Source organism: Balaenoptera ricei, chromosome 3 (assembly GCF_028023285.1).
Source record: "Balaenoptera ricei isolate mBalRic1 chromosome 3, mBalRic1.hap2, whole genome shotgun sequence".
NCBI lineage: Eukaryota > Metazoa > Chordata > Mammalia > Artiodactyla > Balaenopteridae > Balaenoptera > Balaenoptera ricei.
This window is the reverse complement of record NC_082641.1, coordinates 176,443,387-176,465,677: the sequence shown is the minus strand read 5'-3', so window position 1 is coordinate 176,465,677 and position 22,291 is coordinate 176,443,387. Positions and strand designations below refer to the sequence as shown.

Genomic DNA, 22,291 nt, shown 5'->3' with positions numbered 1-22,291 from the left:
TGCGGCATTGTCCTGCATTCAGGCCTCGCCCAGACTCCCCGCCCCTGTGCGCTGGAATCACCTTCTGTTCCACCCGACCAGAGGGAGCCTGGGGCTTCACCACCACCCACTCCGGCCTATCTCCCAGCCTTATCTTCCCAGCTCTGCAGCCTGACCCCTGCCCCCCACCGAACCGCAGCCTTTGCCCAGCTGCCCTCCACGCTTCCCAGCTCCCAGGGTGGTGCCTTGGGTTCCCCACTCTGCGGTTGGACCCATGAACCACGAATTGGACCAGCTTGACCTGAAAGCTGAGACAGGTCCCCAGACTTGGGGCACCGGGGGTGGCCTCTGAGGCCTGGGGCGGAGTCCGGGCCTCCGCCACAACGCCCAGCGGTGCGCTCAGCCGGATCAGGGCGTCCGTGGTGTGTTGACAGATGCGCGGATGGATCAGAGCCGCGCCAGAAGAGAGGACCCGGGAGGGGGCTGGGGAGGACCTGCAGCGAACGGAAGAGAAACCGGGGCTGACTGAGCGCTCAGCGGATGGTGCTAGGTTCAAAGGCAAGAGATAAAGCACAAGCAAGAAACCTGCGGCTGGATTCCTCCAAGGCACGCCTCGGGGGGGGGCGGGGGCGGGGCTGGAGGCGGGGCCCTGTGGCGCAGGGAGGGGGTCCAGGAAGCGGCCTAGTCGCACGGAAGGGGCCGAGCTCCGGAGGACCCCGCGCCCCGCAGGGCTCAACCGGTCCCCGCCTCGGCCCCGCCCTCTAGGCCCCGCCCCCGATCCCGCCCCGCGCTCCCCTAAAGCCTGCTTCCCCGCCCCCGGCCGAGGCGGTGCCCGGAGCAGAGTCCGCCTGCGCCGTGCGGGCAGTACGCGTCTCCTTCTCCTCTGCATCTGCGCCAGGCGCGGTGTCCCCCGCCCCGCCGCCGGCCCCCGGTGCGCCCGGCCGCCTGAGACCCCAGGTAAGCGAACCCCCCGCGCCCCTAACGCGGACCGGAACGCCACTCTCGCGGAGAGCTCCGGCCCCGCCTCCAAGGCCATGGCGCCCGCGGCGGCCCCCAGACGCATGCAGTGCCCCATCAACTCGCCCGGGACGGCCTCTCGGGGCTTCCCATCTGGTCCCAGGCCCGGGCCGCCTTCCCGATAGAGCCCAGCTCCCCCGAGGGCCCGGGCGCCGCGAGCGCCCGAGGACGCGGCTGCGTAACGGGCGGGCCGGAGTGGGGACGAGCCTAGCACGGTGACGCGGGGGAATCCGGATGTGTGAACGCGAGGAGCGCGACGGGGGGTGTCGGTCCGTCACCAGAGAATCCATACCTACGGGGTGCCACCGACGTGCCAGGTCTGGGGATGCAGCCGGGACCCTGGCCTCGGAGCCCGCAGCCCGGCCGCGTAGACGGCTGGGACCCGCGGAAACAGACACAGATCATTCCAGCCATGCTAAGTGCGGGGAAGACAACACATCTGGGAGATGGGTTAGGGTCAGGGAGGCATTCTCGGAGAAGGTGTCATCCGGGCCTGAGGGGATCAGCCAGCGAGGGGTTTTTAGGCCCAGAAAACAGCAAAAGATTCTGAGGCAGGGCCCAGACTGGTGTGTTTGCCCAGCGGAAAAGAGGCCAGCATGGCTGAAGTGCAGTGAGCCGGGGAACCGAGGTGAGACGAGGTTGGCCCCCGGGCCACGAAGATAACGAGGAGGAGGTGGATTCCGTTTTCAAGTCTGTGGGGACCACGGAGGCTTAGAACAAAGTGAGTGACCGGGTCCACTTGTGTCTTAAGAAGACCCAGCAGCTGCTGTGGCCAAAAGAGACCGGAGGAGACCCTGGAGGAGGCTGCTGGTTTGGACCCGACAGGAAGGGGGGGATGGAAAGTGGATGAATTTGGGTCCTTTTTGTCAGAAGAACATTGCCTTCATTCCCTGCCTGCTCAGAAGTGGGGCAGGAAGGAAAGTGCATGGAAGAGATTTCTGGCACCGGCAGCTGGGAGTGTGGAAGGATAGGAAAACTGAGGGAGAAACAGATCTGAGGGTGTGAAGCAGTTGTGACTGAGTCCGATTTCCAAAACCTGTGAGATACCACCTGAGGGGGAAGGTGCCTGAGGACCTGACTCTGAACCCAGGCCAAGTCCAACGTGACTGAGTGCAAGGGGGCAACCTGGATCTGTTGTATGGGGCCACCTGAAATAGAAATTCTGGAGGGTAGGGTTGTCTTTGAAGCCCCGCCCCACCCCCATCCCGAGTCCCTAGCTTCAACTCAGCCCCCTTCCAGAAGGAGCTGCTGTGAATAAACTTGGCAGTGGTGGGAGTGCCCAGAGCCTCACTCAGTGCAGCTGGGTCCCTGCAGGCCCAGCCAGGCTGCAGGTAGGAGGCAGTTGGGACCTTCCTTGCCTGCCCGCCCAGCTCACCTGCTCCCAGCTGGGAGCCTTGGTCATTGAATTGGCCTTGGGGCCCCAGAGAAAGTTTTCTGGACTTCAGTTTGCCCATCTATAAAATGGGTCAATACTACCTGTATCTGGGAGTGTTGTTCTGATCAATGGAAGTCTCGGCTATGAAATAGGAAAGGGCTTGGCCAATCCCAGGGAAGGCCTTACGCCTCGGGGGATGGAGGAGGGCTGCTGCACTGGTGGGAGTTCTGGGCCCGGTGAGCCTCCATTTCCTGCTCTGAGAAATGGGAGGAAGGCATAAGTGCGTCCACCTCCAGAACCCACAGTCTGCAGACTGAGTGAGTTAGGCGTGTAAAGTGTTGAGCTGGCCCAGCGCCTGGCGTGAAGTGGTCACTGGGCACAGGAGCCGCTGGGATGAGTGTAGTTGGCCGTGGGGAGCTGGCTAGGGCTCACTCCTCCCACCACCCCTGGGATGCCCACAGGAAAGCAGGCACCAGGGGGCACGCTCCTCTCTTATCTGGGTACCACAGGCTTTCCCCTTTCCGGCTGTCTGGAAGCTGCCTCTGACCTTGTCCTGCCAGTTTGAATGTAGTGCTCTCAGGCTAGTGACTTCACCTCCTGGTTCAATTTCTTTACCTATAACATGGGAATAATAACAGTCATCACCTGAGAGGTGTCCGGCTGGTAATAAGCACCTGGGAAAGCAGAGGGGATGCCCGGGTGGAAGCAGGGGGAGCCCAGAGAAGTGACCTGATTCAGCCTCTGGAAGGGTGGGGGAAGCCTTCTTGTAGGAGGTGACCATCTGCCAGGTTACTAAGGATTTTTAAGAGTTCATGGGCAGAGAGACCAGTGAACAAAGATGTGGAGGGGAAGCACCACAGCATACATGGGAGGAGCTGCAGGCAGGAGCCAGGAAATCAGCATGGGAGTGACTGCCCTGGTCCAGACCCTGGTGAGGCTGGACCAGGTGGAGGTGTGGATGAGAGAAGTGGGTGGATCCTGGATAGACTTGAAGTTGAGGATGGGGTGGGGATGGAGTAGCCACTGATGGGGCAGCAGGTTCAGGCGCAAGTCAGCAGTCTATTTCCCAGCACCTGGAAATTGTGATGCCACTAGACACCCAGGTGGAGACCAGGTGCGGGGGGTGGGCCTAGAGCTTGGGAGACATCCCCACCCTGGTGGGATGGATTGGAGAGGGGGTGGAAGGAAAGAAACCAGGAGTGGGTGGCAAACCAGAAGCCAAGGGAGCAAGGGCTTCAAAGTGGAAGATGAGGTCAGTCTCAGCCATGTCTCTGAATCCCCTGCTTGAATCATTTCTCCCCATGGCAGGGGTCTTACTCCCTTATTTGGTTGCCATTCCTTCCCCGATGCCCAAGCCATTCAGGCTGGGCTTCTTTTTGCTATCCTTGAATCGGCCCCTCAGACCCAGCCTGGCTCTGACCAGATTGACATAGAGGAGACCTTTCTCCTTCCTCAGTCTGACCTTTGTACCTTTGTTAATTAATATGATCCTGTCACACCAGTTCTCCACACCGAACCAGCAGGATCTCACCTCTCTCCCCAGTTCCTCCTAGGCTCCCCAAACCATATTTTGCTTCAGGGCCCCATGACTGTATCGAGGGGTCAGGCCCCTGTCAGCGACCCCCTGAGGATCTCCCCCCTACCCTGTGCTTGGCCCCAGCTCCCTCCCACCCTGTCATTGATTCATTCAGCACGTACTTGTGAAGCACCTGTGCTGGGAGGCACTGGGGACTAGCAGTGAACAAAATGAAGCTTCCCTGCTGCCCGCCCCCCCCCCCCCGCCACCTCATGGATGGAGCCGACGTTCTGGGAGGGGGGCAGCCGGGAGAGGGAAGAAACCTGAAGGATGAGAAGGAGCCAGCCAGGTGGACATCTGGAGGAAGAGCATTTCAGGCAGAGGGACTAGCATGTGCAAAGGTCCTGAGGCACGACCCAGCCTAGCATGTTGGAGGTATAGCCGAGAGGCCGCTGTGTCTGGAGCAGAGTGAGCCAGGGGGAGAGTGGGGAGAGGGGCAGAGGAAGAGACTGAGGGTCCTCAGGGCCCCTCAATCCAACAACTGCAGACCCTGGTTGGGCCCTTGCTTGAGGGGTGCAAGGTTGTTGGGCCCCACTGCTGCGTGGTTTGCAGGGGTGTTGCTTTGGTGTGTTGTCCCCTGTGTGGAGTGGTCAGTGCACCCTGAAGGCAGAAGAGGCTGGCAAGAGGAAGGAAGAGAAGGCCAGCCCTTTCCTGGTGGGCAAAGCTTCTCCCCTTCCTCCTGCACGTGGTGGGGGGCTCAGCTGACCTGAGAGGCTCCCTGGAGGGGCTGGAGGGAATGGAAGGAAGTAGCCAGGGAGAGGGCGCTGATGGAGACAGAGAAGGGGGCCAGGGAGGAGGAGGAGCAGAGCCCAGAGCTGGGTGTTGGGGCAGGATGTTCTCAGGGAGGTGACAGGAGATGGTAGGCAGGGGCCTGGCTGGGCCTTGAAGATGAGCAGCAAAAACCAGAGCAGGTGTGTTTTGAGGATGGCCCCTCCACCAGCCTGCTGTCACTCCCTTTCCAGGTGTAGGAGAAAAGACTCAGCATCCCTCCCCATCCCACCCACCACCCCCGTGGACAAGGACCTGGTCACCTGGGCCTGCTCACCCTTCCCACCCACCCCACCCCCACTCATCCAGGTATGCACCAAACCCCTCCAGTTTCAAAGGCTTCACAGAGGGGATTCGGACACTTGGGTGCCGGCACCTAGATCAGTGGCTCTGTTGAGCCCAGACACTGTGGCCAGGACCGTTCCCCGACCCCCTCCAAACTGGGGATGGGTGCACCTAAGGGCACATCCCTTTGGCCCTGGCTCAGCATTTTTGTTTTTTTTTAAGGCTGTGCTGCCCATGGCATGCGGGATCTTAGTTCCCCAACCAGGGATCAAACCCGTGCCCCCTGCTTTGGGAGCGCGGAGTCTTAACCACTGGACTGCCAGGGAAGTCCTCTTGGCTCAGCTTTGACCGTGATCCTGGCAGGAGTGATGGGGCCACAGCTGGATCAAGGCTAACCTATCGGGAGATGGCAGGGGACAACGGCAGTGACAGGAGGGGAGAGCAAGCAGGACAAGCCCTGGAAATGTCAGCCTCTGGGTGTCATTTCTCCATCTGAGCTGTTGGCTAGGGCAGATCTAAATATAAGGTTGTCACCTCCCTGCCCTTGCCTCTCTTCATTCCCCCCGCTCTGTTCCAGCCCCAGGGGCCTCGTCTTCTATGCCTTGAATCAACCAGGCTTGGTCCTGCCTCAGGGCCTTTGCACAGGCTGTTCCCACTTCTTAGAATGCTCTATCCCCACGGCCTCCTCCCTCATCTCTTTTTTTTTTTTTAAATAAATTTATTTATTTATTTATGTTTGGCTGCTTGGGTCTTTGTTGCTGCGCGTAGGCTTTCTCTAGTTGCGGCGAGTGGGGGCTACTCTTCGTTGCCGTGCGTGGGCTTCTCCTTGTGGTGGCTTCTCTTGTTGTGGAGCACGGGCTCTAAGCGCATGGGCTTCAGTAGCTGTGGCACATGGGCTCAGTAGTTGTGGCTCGCGGGCCTAGTTGCTCCGCAGCATGTGGGATCTTCCCGGACCAGGGCTTGAACCCATGTCCACTGCATTGGCAGGCAGATTCTTAACCACTGCGCCACCAGGCAAGTCCCTGAGCCTCAGATTTTAAGGCAGTTCTTGGAGGGGGTGTCAGGCTGTCCTCAGGTGTCTGCTTCCTCTAACGTAGTTCTTCTCACTGGCAAAGTAGTGACTCTGAATTCTGAAACGGTCGCCTTTTTTACACAACCAAATTCACATGACTCCACACACATGTTGCAGTTTATGGAATAGGATGCATTTATTTGACCTCAGAGCCTGTATAAAGAGCCCAGGGAGCAAACCTGAGTTGTGGGTCCTTCGGTGAAGTTGACTCTGAGGGTTAAGGATTTTCAGGATCTTTTCCAGGGGTACAGCATGAAAGTCTCGGTGCTTGAGTTGATAAAATTAAGAACATGCTTGCGGTGACTTCTGCTAGCCAAATAGGCTGCAGGTGCTTGCCTGTTTCAACCTATGACAGTATTCAGCCAGGACTCTGAGATGAACCAAATGAAATTTTGGAATTCGCTGAAAAGTCATGCCTTCGGACCTTGGGAAGTCTAAAAAGGACACGAGATGGCTTCCCTGGTGGCACAGTGGTGGCCAGTGTAGGGGACGTGGGTTCGAGCCCTGGTCCGGGAAGATCCCACATGCCGCGGAGCAACTAAGCCCGTGCGCCACACTACTGAGCCTGCACTCTAGAGCCCACGACCCACAACTACAGAGCCTGCGTGCCACAACTACTGAAGCCCACGTGCCTAGAGCCTGTGCTCCGCAACAAGAGAAGCCACTGCAATGAGAAGCCCGCGCACCACACCAAAGAGCAGCCCCTGCTCGCTGCAACTAGAGAAAGCCTGCGTGCAGCAACAAAGACCCAACGCAGCCAAAAATGAATAAATTAAATAAATAAATTTATTAAAAAATAAAAAGGACATGAGGCATTTGCATACAAGCCTTGCTCATATATTACCTAGAGATTGGTCACAGAATATTTAGAAACCATCACTGCAGCCATGGCTTTCATTCAGAGTAGTTCTTTACAGAGAAACAGAGGCTAGCTGTCTCTCTCTGATTACTGAAATATTCTCTAATCACTCCCCTTTGTAAATGTTACCAGCATTTGTTTGTATTTTGCCTAGACATTCTCCATTGCCTTACCCATGGCGATTTAACTTGGCTCCTCTGAGGAGGTAATATTTGAGCTTGAGGCCTGAGTTGGAGCTGGTGGTAGACACCCACAGGAAGTGGAATTTGTTGACTGCCTCCCCTCCAGATCCCTCTCTCCACTGGGGAGACAGACACATCCCTGGGCAGTTACAATGCAAAATAACCTGGGCCAAACAGAGGGACCACAGGCTCTCCGACCCAGCATTGCAGTCCTGGAAGACTTCCTGGAAGCAGTGACAGGCAAGCTGCTTACTTGAAAGGTTAGGGGAAGATGAATAGTGATCCAGGTGGAGGAAACAGCCTAGACAAAAGCTATTGCATTGGGAGTTCCCTGCCGGTCCAGTGGTTGGGATTCCACACTTTCACTCCCGAGGGCCTGGGTTCGATCCCCGGTCGGGGAACTTCGATCCTGCAAGCCGAGTAGCATGGCCAAAAAAAAAAAAAAAAAAATTAGGCATCTGGGTACTGCATTACAGCGATGTTTCTGAGATATGAACAGACCCTGGGAATCAGACCATGGACACTAGGCTGAGAACCGGGGAGTCTGGTGGCTGCAGGAGGTCAGCAGGGTAGAGGGGGCGTGGGCAGGGCCAGATCACAAAGACCTTGGTGATGAGTGCCAGGCGCAGAGGGAGGGCTGCCCCCCATGTGGGCCCCCTCTCCAGGGTTGGGGGAGGGACAGGCTTGTAGAGTGAGCCTCTGTGGGGTTGCTGAGAGAGGGATGGATGGGGAAGAGGAAGTGCTTAGTCTCCAGTTACGCAAACACCCCTGGTTCTTAAAGGGCCCACGGACAGACTCACCCTGGGGACCCTTCCCTGCGCCACCCCTGATGAGCCATCTCACACGTGCCCTGCTTGGCTCCCCGCCCTACCTAGGTGGGCAGGCAGGCACTGGAGTGATAACTCCTTCAGTGAAGGCGCTGCTAGCCTGAGGCCACCCACCAGGAGCAGATCCTCCCAGGCTGGCTTACTCTGAAGTTCACGGTTAGCCTCTGTCCTCTGGGACCCTGACAGGTCTGCAGGCCTGTGTTCAGCTGCCTGTCAAGTCAGGGGGTACTGGGGCTCCCGGCTCTTGAGGCCACACCCTCTCCCCATCCATCCTCACCCCTCTTCCTTCTCAAACGATGCCTTCTCCGAGTCCCCCATCCAGAAAAAGAAGATCTTCTGGTCCTGTCCCAGCCCTGGGCTGTGTGTCCCCAAATTCCTGCCCAAGCCGGTAGTTCCCAGATCAGGCTGCCCACCCCAACATGCTCTACCCCGACCCCCTGAAGACACCCTTACCCAGCCGTGCTTCCCAGCCCCCATCACCTCCCAGACGCCAGCCACTGGTGACCTCTTGGGGCAGAACTTTGCTAATCTGAAATCGCAAGGACAGCCCACGTGCCGGGGTTGTTCACAGGAGAATCACCCCCTTTTGAGGACATCGAGGCCCAAGGCTCCCATTGCTGCCCCTGTGTCTTTAAGGCTCAGGCGACAGGCACTTGCCAACTTTCCCTTGAACAAGGAGGGCTCAGACCTGGGCTGGCAGGCTCTCCGGAGTTCAGTACCAGCCAGGACCAAATGTCATCTTATTTTCCTTGTTTGTTTTATGGCCACTGTCTGCACATGATGCTGAGAAGCTGGCTTTCTCTTTCCCTTTTTTTTTTTTCTTTTCCATTATAGTTTATTGCAAGATATTGAATATAGTTCCCTGTGCTATACAGTAGGTCTTTGTTGTTTATCTATATATAGTAGTTTGTATCTGCTAAGTTCAAACTCCTAATTTATACCTCCCCCCACCCCTTCCCCCTTTGGTAACTAGATTTGTTTTCTATGTGTGTGTTTGTTTCTGTTTTGTAAATAAGTTCATCTGTATCATTGTTTTTAGATTCCACACGTAAGTGATATCATATAATATTTGTCTTTGTCTGTCTTACTTCACTTAGTGTGATAATCTAAGGGCCATTCATGTTGCTGCAAATGGCAATGTTTCATTCTTTTTTATGGCTGAATAATATTCCATTGTATATATGTACGGCATCTTCTTTATCCATTCATCTGTCGATGGACAGTTAGGTTGCTTCCATGTCTTGGCTATTGTAAATAGAGCTGCTATGAACATAGGGGTGCATGTATCTTTTTGAATTATAGTTTTGTCCAGATATATGCCCAGGAGTGGGATTGCTGGATCATATGGCAACTCTATTTTTAGTTTTTTGAGGAACCTCCCTACCTGTTCTCCATAGTGGCTGCACCAATTCACATTCCCACCAACAGTGTAGGAGGATTCCCTTTTCTCCACACCCTCTCCAACGCTGGCTTTCTCTTTCGGGGAAGGAGATGTGGATGGAGGGAGGCAGCCTGGGCAAAACCCAGAGGCAGAGAGACCAGGGCAGAGGTGGCCACAATGATTGAGATGAGAGACGGGGCCTCGTCAGTGGGAATTGAGCAGGGAGGGGACTCGCTTGATTGTTATGGGGGAGATGGATGCAATTGTGGGACCTGGTGAGTAGCGGAATGTCCGGGGTGATGGGGGGTGGTGAGGAGGGATTGGGATGACTCCCAGATTCCCATCCGCAAAGACTGGGTGCATGGTGGGATCTTAGCCAAGAAGCATGCTCAGGGTAGAGGATAACTTGACTGTGATATATCTGGGCGAAGCACAGCCAGGCGGTGTTGGGTTAGCCAGTTTGGCATCGGGGGAGAAACCTGGCAACTGCAGGAATCTGGAAAACCAAGGCACAGGCACACCGACTGTGGCTTCCGGGTGGGTGAGATTTCCCAGGGAGAAAAGCTGGTATGAGAGGGTGCAGGACTGGCACCATTTAGGGCCAAAGGAGAAGAAAAACAGCTTGAATTAGGTTAGGCAGGATGCCACGGTTGTTAGGAGAGACAGACAAGGGGGCAGATATACTACTAGGAGGTCAGGAATCCATGGACAGAGAAATGACCACTGGGATTGGCCTGGGCCAGGGGGCGGTCACCGGTGACCCAGGCAAAGTCCAAAGTAGTGAAGCGGAGATGGGGAGAAGCACAGGCATAAAGGCAGCAGGTCCTGTTTGCCAAGAATGCGTAGGCTGCCGCTGCTGGGCTGAGGTTCCGTGAGCCCGTGTCCATCTAGAACGCTGGGTGGTATTGAGCTAAGTTCGCATGCAGCCGGGCCATTTACCAGCTGTGTGACCCTGGGATGATAAGTCAGTTCATCTGTGCCATGGGAACAGTAACTGCATCTCCCTTGGAATGCAGGGAGGTGGGCGCTTGGGGCAGTTGGCACGGGGCCTTCCTGGAGCTAGCGGCTTTGGCGACACCTGGGGTGGTACCAACACCGGTGTGTTGAACAATCGCTGCTATGGGTGTGAACAAGGCCTGCTGTCCCAGGAAGCAGTTTGGCTTTTGCTCCTACTTCATTCTACCTGAAACCGCCTCCATGAATGCTGCCATCTGGGGGCAGCAGAGGGGCCCAGCAGCCAGCTGGTGGGAGAAGTAGGGCAGGTGTTAGACCAGTTTGGGCAGAGGTGGGATGCCATCAGAGTACAACCTGGGGCCCACAGTTCCCTCCACCCTGGAAGGTGGGTAGCAGCAGCATCTTGGGGGCTGACCTTGACTGGGAATTAGTTTCATAAATGGTGAGCCGGGAATGGGGGCCTGTTTGCCAGCCAGAAGTGCCCCCTCTGAGCCCCTATTTCCTCTCATCAACCACCCCTTCATTGGAAACCTTTTCTTTTTTCTTGTACAAATATAGTTTTCTATTTAAAAATCCCCCTTGGGCTTCCCTGGTGGCACAGTGGTTAAGAATCCGCCTGCCAATGCAGGGGACACGGGTTCGAGCCCTGGTCTGGGAAGATCCCACGTGCCGCAGAGCAACTGAGCCCGTGCGCCACACCTACCGAGCCTGCACTCGAGAGCCCGCGAGCCACAACTGCTGAGCCCGCGTGCCACAACCACTGAAGACTGCACGCCTAGAGCCCATGCTCCGCAACAAGAGAAGCCACCGCAATGAGAAGCCCGTGCACTGCAACGAAGAGTAGCCCCCGCTCGCCGCAACTAGAGAAAGCCCGAGCGCAGCAACGAAGACCCAATGCAAAAAAAAAAAAAAAAAAAGTCGCCCTTAATATATGCGCACACTGGAATATTATTCAGCCTTAAAAAGGAAGGAGATTTGGACATCTGCTACACCATGGATGAACCATGAGGATATGATGCTCGGTGAGATAAACCAGACACAGAAGGGAAATACTGTCTGATTCCACTCATGGGAGGTCCCTAGAGGAGTCAGATCTGTAGAGACAGAAAGTAGGATGATGGGAGCTAGGGGCTGGGAGAGGGGGAAGCAGGGTTAGTGTTTAATGGGGTCAGAGTTTCAGTTTTGCAAGATGAAGAGAGTTCTGGAGATGGATGGTGGGAATGGTTGCCCAACAATGACTATACCTAATGCCATGGAACTGTACACTTAAAAAAAGGTTAGGATGGTAAATTTTTATGTTACGTGTATTTTACAATTTTTAAAAAAATTTGTCACCCTGAAACATACTTCTTGTAAAAATCAGAGCATCACAAAACAAGCTGACCAGCACCGCCCTCCCTCACCCTCCTGATAGAGTAACTCTCCTGAGTGTGGACCATATCCTCAGAGCACGCCAATTGCATGCATGTTGGATCTTTTGATATTGTCCCAAGGTCACTGAGACTCTGTACATTTTTTTAAATTGTGATAAAATACACATAACCTAAACATTTACCATTTTAACCAGTTTTAACCGCATGACTCAGTAGCGTTAAGTACGTTCACAACCTTGTGCAGTCACCACTGTCCACTTCCAGATGCACATTTTTATTTAATCTTTATTTTTTTTCTTCTCTCTTCTTCTGTTCGGTATTTTCTATTATCTCTCTCCAAACTAGTTAGCTCTGTCTTCTACAGTCTCCAATCAGCTATCAACCCCACAGTGGGAAAAAATTTTTTTTGCTTTTTCTCTGGATAAATAATGCTTTCTTCTTTTTTTCCCTTGCACCATGTGTTGCATTTTATTTATTTATTTTTTAAGGTATAGTTGATGTACAATATTGTATGTTTAAGGTGTACAACGTAGTGATTCACAATTTTTAAAGGTTATACTCCATTTATTTTTGTTATAAAATATTGGCTATGTTCCCTGTGTTGTACAATATATCCTTGTAGCTTATTTATTTTATGCATAGTAGTTTGTACCTATTAATCCCCTACCCCTGTCTTGCCCCTCCCCCCTTCCCTCTTCCCACTGGTAACCACTAGTTTGTTCTCTATATCTGTGAGTCTGTTTCTTTTGTGTTATATTCACTAGCTTATTTTGTTTTTTTAGATTTCACATATAAGTGATATCATACAGCATTTGTCTTTGTCTGACTTACTTCACTAAGCATAATACCCTCCAAGTCCATCCATGTTGTTGCAAATGGCAAAATTTCATTCTTTTTCATAGCTGAGTCCACAGTGAATTTTTTACTTCAAATATTGTATTTTTCAGTTTTAGAATCCCCATTTGGTGCATTTTTATAATTTCTGCTTCCCTGCTGAGGTTTCTTATTTGTTCATTCATTAGGAGGTACTTTTTCTTCACATCCTTGAGCGTATTTATAATAGCTGCTTCAAAGTCCTTATCTGCTCATTCCAACATCTGGGTCACCTCAAGGTCAGTCCCCATTAATTTCCTTCTTTCTTGAGTATGGGTCATGTTTTCCTGTTTCTTCACATGTCAAGTAATTTTGGATTCGATTGTATGCTGGACATTGTGAAAGATAAATTGTAGACACTCTGGATTCTGTTGTGGTCCTCTGAAGAACATTGATTCTTTTTTTTTTTTTTTCATAGGTAATTAAACAGTCTGGACTCAAGTTCCAAAGTCTGTTTTCCCTGTAGTGAGAGGCAGGTGTTAACTTACTTTCTTTTAGCTTTAGCCGGGCTGGTTGGAGTCTGCCTCGCATATGGTTTAAGGGTTAGCAAGAGACTTGCACAGCATTTTTGTATAGAATTTGGACTTTTTTTTTTTTTTTTTTTTTTGGCTTTTTCCTTTCCTGCATGTTCTACTCCATTGTTGAACTGTTGGGGTCTCTTTGGGCTCTGTCTTCTCATTTTTCAATCTAGTTTCTATTTCCGGTAAATAACAGTGAAAAATGGGAAACTCGTCCCGTGCTGTTCCCTTATTGCAGGTATAGACTGCCCTCCAACTTCTACCTATCTTTGGTCACTCTCTAGAGCAGTACTGCCCAGGAGAATTTTCTGCAATGATGGAAATGTTCCATATCGACACCAATTATGTGCCCAATATGGTAGCCACAAGCCACATGTGACTATTGAGTATAGAAATGTTGCTGATGCAACTGAAGAACAGAATTTTAAATTGTGTTTAATTTTAATTAATTGAAATTTAAATGGCCACATGTGGCTAATATAGGGCATGGCAGCACCAGAGCTTTCAGGTAGTTTTTTAGTATGTAGTCCAGGGTTTATCACTGTTATCTCTGAGAGGGCCGGTCTGATGCAGCTAACTCCGCTATTACCAAAGACAGAACTTTTGGTGGTTTTCCATTTACCTGAGTTACCTATCAGGCCATTAGTGTCTGTCTGCATTTTGCTTTCATTTTCTTCCACTCAGTGATCCTCCCAAGTCCGTGAGCATAGCTTTTCCTCCTCCCCTCATCTCAATTTGATATTTTCTTAATTGAAAAAATGTTTTAATTGTGGTAAAACACGTATAACAAAAAATTTATCATCTGGACCGTTTTTAAGTGCACAGTTCAGTATCGTTAAGTATATTCACATTGTCGTGTAACCAATCTCCACGACTTTTTCATATTCCCCAAACAGAAACTCTGTCCCCATTAAACGCTTAACTCCCCACCCCCTCCCCCAGCCTCTGGCACCCGTCATTCTACTTCCTGTCTCTATAAATTTGACTCCTCTACGGACCTCCTATAAGTGGAATCAGACAGTATCTGTCTTTTTTTTTTTTTTTTTTTTTTATTTTGGCTGTGTTGGGTCTTCGTTTCCGTGCGAGGGCTTTCTCTAGTTGCGGCAAGCGGGGGCCACTCTTCATCGCGGTGCGCGGGCCTTTCACTGTCGCGGCCTCTCTTGTTGCGGAGCACAGGCTCCAGACGCGCAGGCTCAGTAGTTGTGGCTCACGGGCCTAGTTGCTCCGCGGCATGTGGGATCTTCCCAGACCAGGGCTCGAACCCACGTCCCCTGCATTGGCAGGCAGACTCTCAACCACTGCGCCACCAGGGAAGCCCCAGTATCTGTCTTTTTGAGACTGGTTTATTTCACTGCGCATCATGTCCTCCAGATTTATCTGTATTGTATCTTCTCCTTCTTTTAAACGCTGATGTAATATTTCATAGTGTGGAATCCTGAGGTTTCTGTTCCCCAGCATTGGACATCCAGGTTTCTTCCAGTTCTCACTGGAAGGGACAGAGGGAGGAACTACAAAGGGACATAAGGAAATATGGGGGAGTGATGGATATATATGTTCATTATCTTGATTGAGGTGATGATTTCCACCAGTAGGTACATATGTCAAATGCACTGAATCACGCACTTTAGACATGCATGGTTTTTGCATGTCGTTCAATAAAGTCGTGTTGGGTTTGTTTTTTTTTTTTTTTTTTCAACTGTAATAGCCCAAGCTCCCCTTACATTCCCATCTGTATGCTTTATCCCTCCCAGTCCCGTGCAGGTAACCTATCAGATCCTGCTGCCCCACCCCGGCTTGCCTCTGGGGCTGGACCTGCTCATTTCCCGCCTCAAACTTCCAGAGACCTGCTCCCCTCTGCTCCCTCAGTCCTTCTTGAAACCTCCCTGACCGAACCCCCAACACACACCCACACTAGGTGATGCTGGGGACCCCAGAGTTCTCTTCCTGGTCTGACCCTCCCTGTCTGGTAGTGGGAGAGACTCAGCTCTCTAAGCTCCCTGGGGCCAGCCAGGGCTGAACAGAAGCTTTGAAGAAAGACCTAGGGTGGGGTGGGGCAGGGCTAGGGAGGGAGCTCTGCTTCCTTAGGGTGGGAAGGGTAGAAAAGGCCTCTTAAGGAGGGAATTGAATCTGACCCAGGTCTTAAAGACTAGTAAGAACTGGCACAGTGAAGGGGGTGTGGGCACTTCCGGAAGGAGGCACCACCTATGTAAAGGCCTGGACTGCTGGGGGATGCTCTGGGAATCCTAGCACCTGGGTGTGAGGTAGTGCAGGAGTTATAGGAGGGAGGGAGCAGATTCCAGGGGGAATCTGGAGTGGGGACCCCACTGTCAGCCCCCAAGCAGCTGCAAAGCAACCCTCATGGCCCCACTGTTGGTTGCTTTATTGGGGGGCGGTAGGAGGCTGTATCACCAAGGGGTGGTTCTGAGAAGGTGCAGCCAGGGGAGCTGGCGGTGCAGGCTGTGGTGAGGAGGGGTGGCCAGTGGGCTGGGGATTCCGGGGGACATGGCCTGGCTCACCCAGACCCGTTAGTCTGCCCGGGACAGGGTTGGGGGGGTGGTATAGATGTTAAGAAAGCAAAGTTCAATCATGTGTGAGCTTCTGGGGCCCTGAAAAGGCTCTGGGGCAGCTTAGGGGTGGTGGTGGTGTAGGACCTTGCTCCTTGGGAAACCTTGATAGGCAGAGACAGGCCTGTGAGCCCTGAGCTCACTGGTGGGCAGAGCAACCCCCTCCCCACCCTGGAGAGCTTCTAGCCCTGACTCACTCCCTTGTTGCTGGGTGACCTGCATCCGGCTGCTTCTTGCTTTGAGCCTCTGGCTTCCCAGTTCTGAAACAAGGAGGCAGTGGACCTACACCATGGGGTTCAAGCTAACCTTGCCTAATAAAGAAGGTGGTTTCTTTTTCTAGAAAGTTTGACCACCTGAGCCAGAGTCCTCCCATCCACCCATCTGTCCATGTGTCTGTTCTACCTGCTTTTTCATCCACTTAGCAAACATTTAGTTGGTACTTACCATCGTCCTGGGCCCTGAGGATACAGCAGTGACTAAACAACATTCTTGCCTTCATGAGGCTTATGTCTTGGGATGAGGCAGACAAACAAGTGAATAAGAAAACTGATCAAGTGGGGTGAGGGGGCTGAAGCAACAAAATAGGGTAAGAAGATGGTATAATATGGTGGCTTCTTTGGTAGTGATCTGAGAAGACTTCCTGAGGAGGTAATACTGAACTGAGATGTGACTGATGAGACAGAGGTTGTGTGGGAGGTCAGCACATGCAAAGTCCCTGAAGCAGGAATGAGCTTGGTGGGTTGGACACAGCACATGCAAAGGCCCTGGGGCAGGAATGAGCTTGGTGAATTGGAATCCCATCAAGCAGCCATTACAGTAAATTGAGCTAGTGCGGGGGGGGGGGGGGGGGGGGATACTAACAGGGCCAGAGTGTGGAGGGCAGGAGTGTGTCTAAATATGAGGGGCTGAGGCGAGGCAGAGCCCTGGACTTGGGGCCCTCCTTAGGGTCCTTGAAGGTGGTTTCTCCTGGACTGGCTGCATCTCTGGTCATTAGCACCCCGCAGGGACCCTGCTCAGAGAGGCCAGAGTGGAGGAGCCAGGGCCCAGTGCAGGGGCGGCTGTGGTTATCTACAAATAACCCCCACTTAGTCCATCATGTGTTCCCTGCCTGGGCCTCCAGCCGAAGGAGTCAGGTGACCCCGGGCAGCAGGCCAGGCTGCAGGGGCCGGGTGAGTGTGTATGAGTGTGTCTGTTCTTCCCTGGGCAACCCAGACATCTGGAGTATGAATTGATTTCCTTTTTCACAAGCCGGGCAAGTCCTACATTTCCAGCTAGATTTAAAATAAAACCAACCGTTGTGCACAGCCCTGCTGTGCTGGGCGGTGCTGGGGCCTTTGGGGGTTCAGGGGAGCGACAGGGATCCTGTACTCATCCTCTCCCTCCACGTGTCAGCACAAAGCCCTGCTCTCTCTCTCTCTCTCTCTCTCTCTCTCCCCCAATCTGGGGATATTTTTAGCCACTAAGAAGGATTATCAGAGTCTGGCTCCCAGGTGGCAGGGGCAGGGCTGGGAGTGGGACCAAAGTGCCTTCAAGAAGCAGCCGGGCTGGGGGACCGGGCTGGGGAGAGGGGGCAGGGTGCGGTGAGGAGGAGGAAGCCTCAGGCTGGTTAGGCTAGACCAGCCACCCATTTGGCGATTCTCCACGTGACCCTTCAGCAGCCCTGGGTGAGCCAGCGCAAGCTCATTCATTCGCTACAGCTTTAAGGAAAGGCTGCAGAGGCCGGGGTGGGCGCTGGGGGAGGGGCGGTGGGGTGTGTGTCCAGGAAGAACCACCCAGAACCCGCGCAGACCAGCACCCTCCTTTCCAGACTGCTCCCCATCCCCACCTCCTCTCTACTGCTAATAGTAACTGTGTTTTACTTAGTGCTCACTCCACCCCAGGCATTATTCCCAATCCCCTCCGTGTGGAGGCAGGGGGCATTGTTATTCCCATTTTACAGATGAGGGAACTGAAACACCAGTGGCAAGGTCCATGACAAGGTCAACGATGGGTAAATTGCAGGAATCAAATCCATTGCAACAGCAGCGTGGAACATTTACAAACTGCTCAGCTTCCTGAGCCCCCACAACGGTGCAGTAAAGCAGAAGATCTGGCTGTACCCATTTTTCAGATGGGGCAGCTGAGGCCCAAGGAGGCAGAGTGTCATAGGGAATGAGCAGAGGAGCCGGGGTCCAAAAGAGGAAAAATGAAGGTTGAGGAGGAGTGCCTCCCTGACCCTCGTTCCCGCCTGCCCGTCGGGAGGAAGGCATCTGTCAGGGGCAGGAGTGGAAGAGAAGTTTGAACCTTGCTGGCCATGGATGCCTGGTTACAGCTGTACCTGAGCCCCTTCTGTGTGCCAGACACTGCCCACGTGCTCCACATGCAGGCTCACTGGCCTGCTCGACCACAATGCAAGGAAATGGGTGACTTCTCAAACCTCAGAGTCTCTTCTTTATCAAGGGGGTAAAGGGGGTAGACAAACAGACGGACACAGGTTAGAGAAAGGGTAGGAGGTCCAAGGCCAAGACCTCTGCAGTTAGGGTGTGTCAGTCTGAAGCCCCCTTGGAAGGCTCGCAGGTTTGGAAAGTGCATTTCTGTTTCCCCTTCTGACTTGGGGACCAGAAAGGGCGATGCCTGCTTCAGCTGAGGGGACTGGGGTTTGAGACTGGTCATGCTTCCTTCCTTTTCCACCCTGCCCCCAACCAAAAAGACTGCCTGGCCAGCTTCCAATGTCACAGTGAATGAGGCAGAGCTGGCAGAGGGTGCTTTAACTGGATCTGAAGTAGGGGCAATCGGGAGGTGCCTCCAGGAGGAAGTGGCAACTGAACTGGGTTTTGAAGGATGCATAGGAGTTTGCCAGACAGACATGAGGGCTGAGACCTTGCCAGCTTTCCCCACCATTTTATGTCCTCAGCACCCAGCATGGGACAATAAATATTAGATGGGCATTCTAGGCAGAGGACAGCATTTGTAAAGGCTGGGGTGTGTGAAATCATACAGTGTTTGTGATTGTATCAAAGCATGTCAAACAGTGAATAGTGGGCTTTGAGGCTGGGGACATGGGCAGAGGCCTGGGATTACGAGATGCCATCGCTCTTGTGTGTTCTCCCTTGTCCCCAAAGCTCATCATGACATGCTAGCACCATGGCTGTGGTGGACCCGATCTTGGGTGGGGGGAAGAACATGGGGCTGGGGGCTTGGACCCCTGGGTTCTGGCTCCAGCTCTAGCTGGCTGGGGGCCTTCCCAGGATGCCCAGCCCATTTACATCTGCACTGGGCATCTGCACAGCCCACTTATATCTCTAGCTGGCTGGGGGTCTTCAGATGGGTGGGAGGGCCCCTCAGGAGAAGGCTATAGATGCCCTGGGGTGGGTGTGGCTCCTGCTAGGAGGCTGTGGAGAGTGAGGCCAGGAATTCCGGGCTGGGTGTGTGCAGTTATGCCCCAGTGGGTGCATGGGATCAAGCGAAATTTGCCTGTTAGTGAAGTTGGTTTCTTTTTTTTTTAAACCATTTTTAAAACATTGAAATATAGTTAATTTACAATGTTGTGTTACTTTCGGGTGTACAGCACAGTGATTCAGTTATGTGTGTGTGTGTGTGTGTGTGTGTGTGCGTGCGTGTGTGTGTGTGTATATATATATTTTTTCAGACTCTTTTCCATTATAGGTTATTACAAGATACTGAGTATAGTTCCCTGTGCTATACAGTAGGTCCTTGTTGTTTATCATTTTATACGTAGTAGTGTGTATATATTAATCCCAGACTCCTAATTTATCTCTTTTTAGAGAGATCAACCACCTGGGCAGAAGTTCTCCCATCCACCTGTCCAACTGTCTATTCTGTCTGGGTCTTCTGAGCCTTGTGGGTCTAAACTAGCCACTGTCACATGCCTGTCTTTTTTTTTTTTTAAACATTTTTTAAACTATCTATTTGCAGATGATATAATCTTTTTTTTCTTTATTTTTTTTGGCTGTGTCAGGTCTTAGTTGCGGCACACGGGATCTTCGTTGAGGCACGCGGGATCTTTTCATTGCGGCCCAAGGGCTCTTGTTGTGGCGCGCGGGCTTCTCTCTAGTTATGGCGTGTGGGCTCCAGAGCGCGTGGGCTTTGTAGTTTGCGGCACGCGGGCTCTCTCGTTGAGGCGCCCAAGCTCAGTGGTTGTGGCACACGGGCTTAGTTGCCCTGTGGCATGTGGGAATCTTAGTTCCCTGACCAGGGATCAAACCCGTGTCCCCTGCATTGGAAGGCGGATTCTTTACCACTGGACCACCAGGGAAGTCCCCACACACCTGTCTTAAAGAAAAATGCACAACAGGAGAGCTGTGAGTTTACGTTTTGTTGGGTCTTTACTGAGGACTATAGTCCTGAAGAAGGCCACTCAGTAGCTCTGAGTAAACAGCTCCAAAGACGTAGGGGAGTAGCCAGAATATATATGAATTTTTTTTGGCTAGGAAGCGCATGCAGTCAAGCATACATCTTGGGAAAGAATGACTGCCAATCACAAGGAACAGATATCTCAAGTTAATGATGTTCGTGCTCGTCTGTGTGTGGGAAGATACACGAATCTGAGGTCATTGAAATTCTTCCTGCTGTGCGTCTTAACTATCCAGGGACCCTTTGATCCAAAGCACAAAAGGCCTCATCGTGTTTTTTTTCCATCCTGAATTCCCCTCACGGCTCACTGCCTGTAGGTTGCAATTTAACCCTTTGTATAACTGGATAGTGAGCGGCACTCTTTGTTCCTTTTTTGGTTCGTTCGTTTGTTTGACACTTTTGCCCATTTGTCAGGCTGCTGCCTTTTGGTGTCCCCCCCCCTCCCCCGACGCTGGAGTATCCAATGGTGGCGGCTACTGCTAATCACTTCAATGATGCCTGAACCTGGACGCCATAAGGCGTGGTCTGTGGGCTGCTCCTTCATCTACACCCCTTCCCTGGGGGATTCCATCCATCCCCCGCCCCAGCCCTGGAGGAGCTTCTTGTCACCAAACCCAACTCCTGCCCCCAAATCCACTGTCGATGGAAAAAAAATGCACAACCAAAAAGTTGAGAATTATGTTTTATTCTGCAGACATTCTGAGGACTTCAAGCCCAGGAAACAGCCTCTCAGGTAGCTCTAAGGAACTGCTCCAAAGAGGTAAGGAAGGAGCCCCGATATATACAGGGGTTTTTGCAACAAAGACCAGGTAGTCAGAACATCAAAAGATTACTGTTCATTGAAAGAAAACCAGATAGCTCAAGTTAAGGAATTCAGGGCTTTTCTCTGTATGGGAAGATGCAAGAATCTGGGTTTACTGAATTCGTTTCTTTGATATGCACCTCAGCTATCTGGGCCAGTAATCTGCACTTTCTCATCCTGAATCTCCTCGGGGCGCACTTGTCTGGGGTGGGTATAGCTAGATGGCGGGCATCCTGTTTCCATCCTGAGTTCCCTCAGGACTCACCATGGGGGGAGGGGGGACAGAGCTGTAATGTGGTGGCTTGTTGGCTGCAACATCCTTTGCTTACTCATATAGCAGGCAATATTTTTTCATTGACACATCCCCGTGGATTTAAACATTAGGCACACGATGATTGACAGTCCACCTTCCCGCCACTTGTCCAACACCAAACCCACCTCCTGCCCCCAAATCCATTCACCATCCTGGTTCATCCAGTTCCTCAGACTCTGAGAATTTTTCTTTTTCTGTATTTGACTTGTGATATTGTGATTTATAATGAGAAGTAGATATTTGGCCTTCCTCGGTTCCTGGCACAGAGCTTTTAAAACCCTGAGAATTTCCTAAGTGATAAGACGAATAAAGGTACCTTTTGTTATGTTAATGAGATGACTTTTGGAAAGCCCCCCACTCAGGTCACCTAAGGATGGGACTGGTTGCCAGAGGAGCCAACCTCTTGATGAGAGGGTTGGAACTTTCATTCCCACCCCTGGACCTCCAGTGGCCAAGGATTTAATTACTACGACTATGTAATGAAGCCGCCATAAAAACTCTTAAGGATGGGGGTTCAGAAAGCTTCCAGGTTGATGAACGCAAGATTTGTGGAGATGAGCGGGGACTGGTGCATCTGGAGAGGGCGTGGAAGCTCCGCCCCCTTCCCCCGATACCTTGCCCTATGATTCTTTCCATCTGGCTATTCCTGAGTTATATATCCTTTTATAATAAATCGGTCATCTAGTAAGTAAACTGTTTGTGTCCTGTGAGCTGCTGTAGAAAATTAATCGAACCAAGGAGGGCTCTTGGGGACCTCCATCTATGGCCAGTTGGTCAGAAGCAAAGGTGACAGTCTGGACTTGTGCTTGGCGTCTGAAGTGGGATGGGTACAGCCTTGTGGGACTGAGCCCTCAACCGGTGTATCTCCAGGTAGATGGTGTCAGAGTTGAGTTGAACTGTAGGATACACAGCTGGTGTCAGAGGTGGTGTGGGGAAAAATACCCACCTGTCGGAATTAAAATCAGAATCGACTTTTTTTTTCAACGTATTTTATTGAAGTATAGTTGCTTTACAGTGTTATGTCAATTTCTGCTGTACAGCAAAGTGATTCAGTTTTATATATATATATATATATATATATATATATATATATATACACACATTCTTTTTCATATTCTCTTCCATTATGGTTTATCACAGGACATTGAATATAGTTCCCTATGCTATACAGTAGCACCTTGCTGTTTATCCATTCTATATGTAATAGTTTGTATCTGCTG

At 52.1% G+C, this 22,291-nt stretch overlaps 1 protein-coding gene across 3 annotated transcripts in view; it reads left to right on the top strand.

Annotated features, from left to right (window-relative positions):
• Window positions 1-647: 647 nt before the first annotated feature.
• The window catches only part of CERS4 (ceramide synthase 4), a 32,727-nt gene continuing 11,083 nt past the window's right edge, over window positions 648-22,291 (top strand). For 2 of the 3 annotated variants that reach the window (XM_059918551.1, XM_059918549.1), the window contains exon 1: window positions 648-936. The gene's annotated coding sequence lies outside the window, so the exon portion shown is untranslated. Of the gene's footprint in view, window positions 937-20,650; window positions 20,717-22,291 lie in introns of all 3 variants that reach the window. The other variant, XM_059918550.1, reaches the window with a different exon arrangement.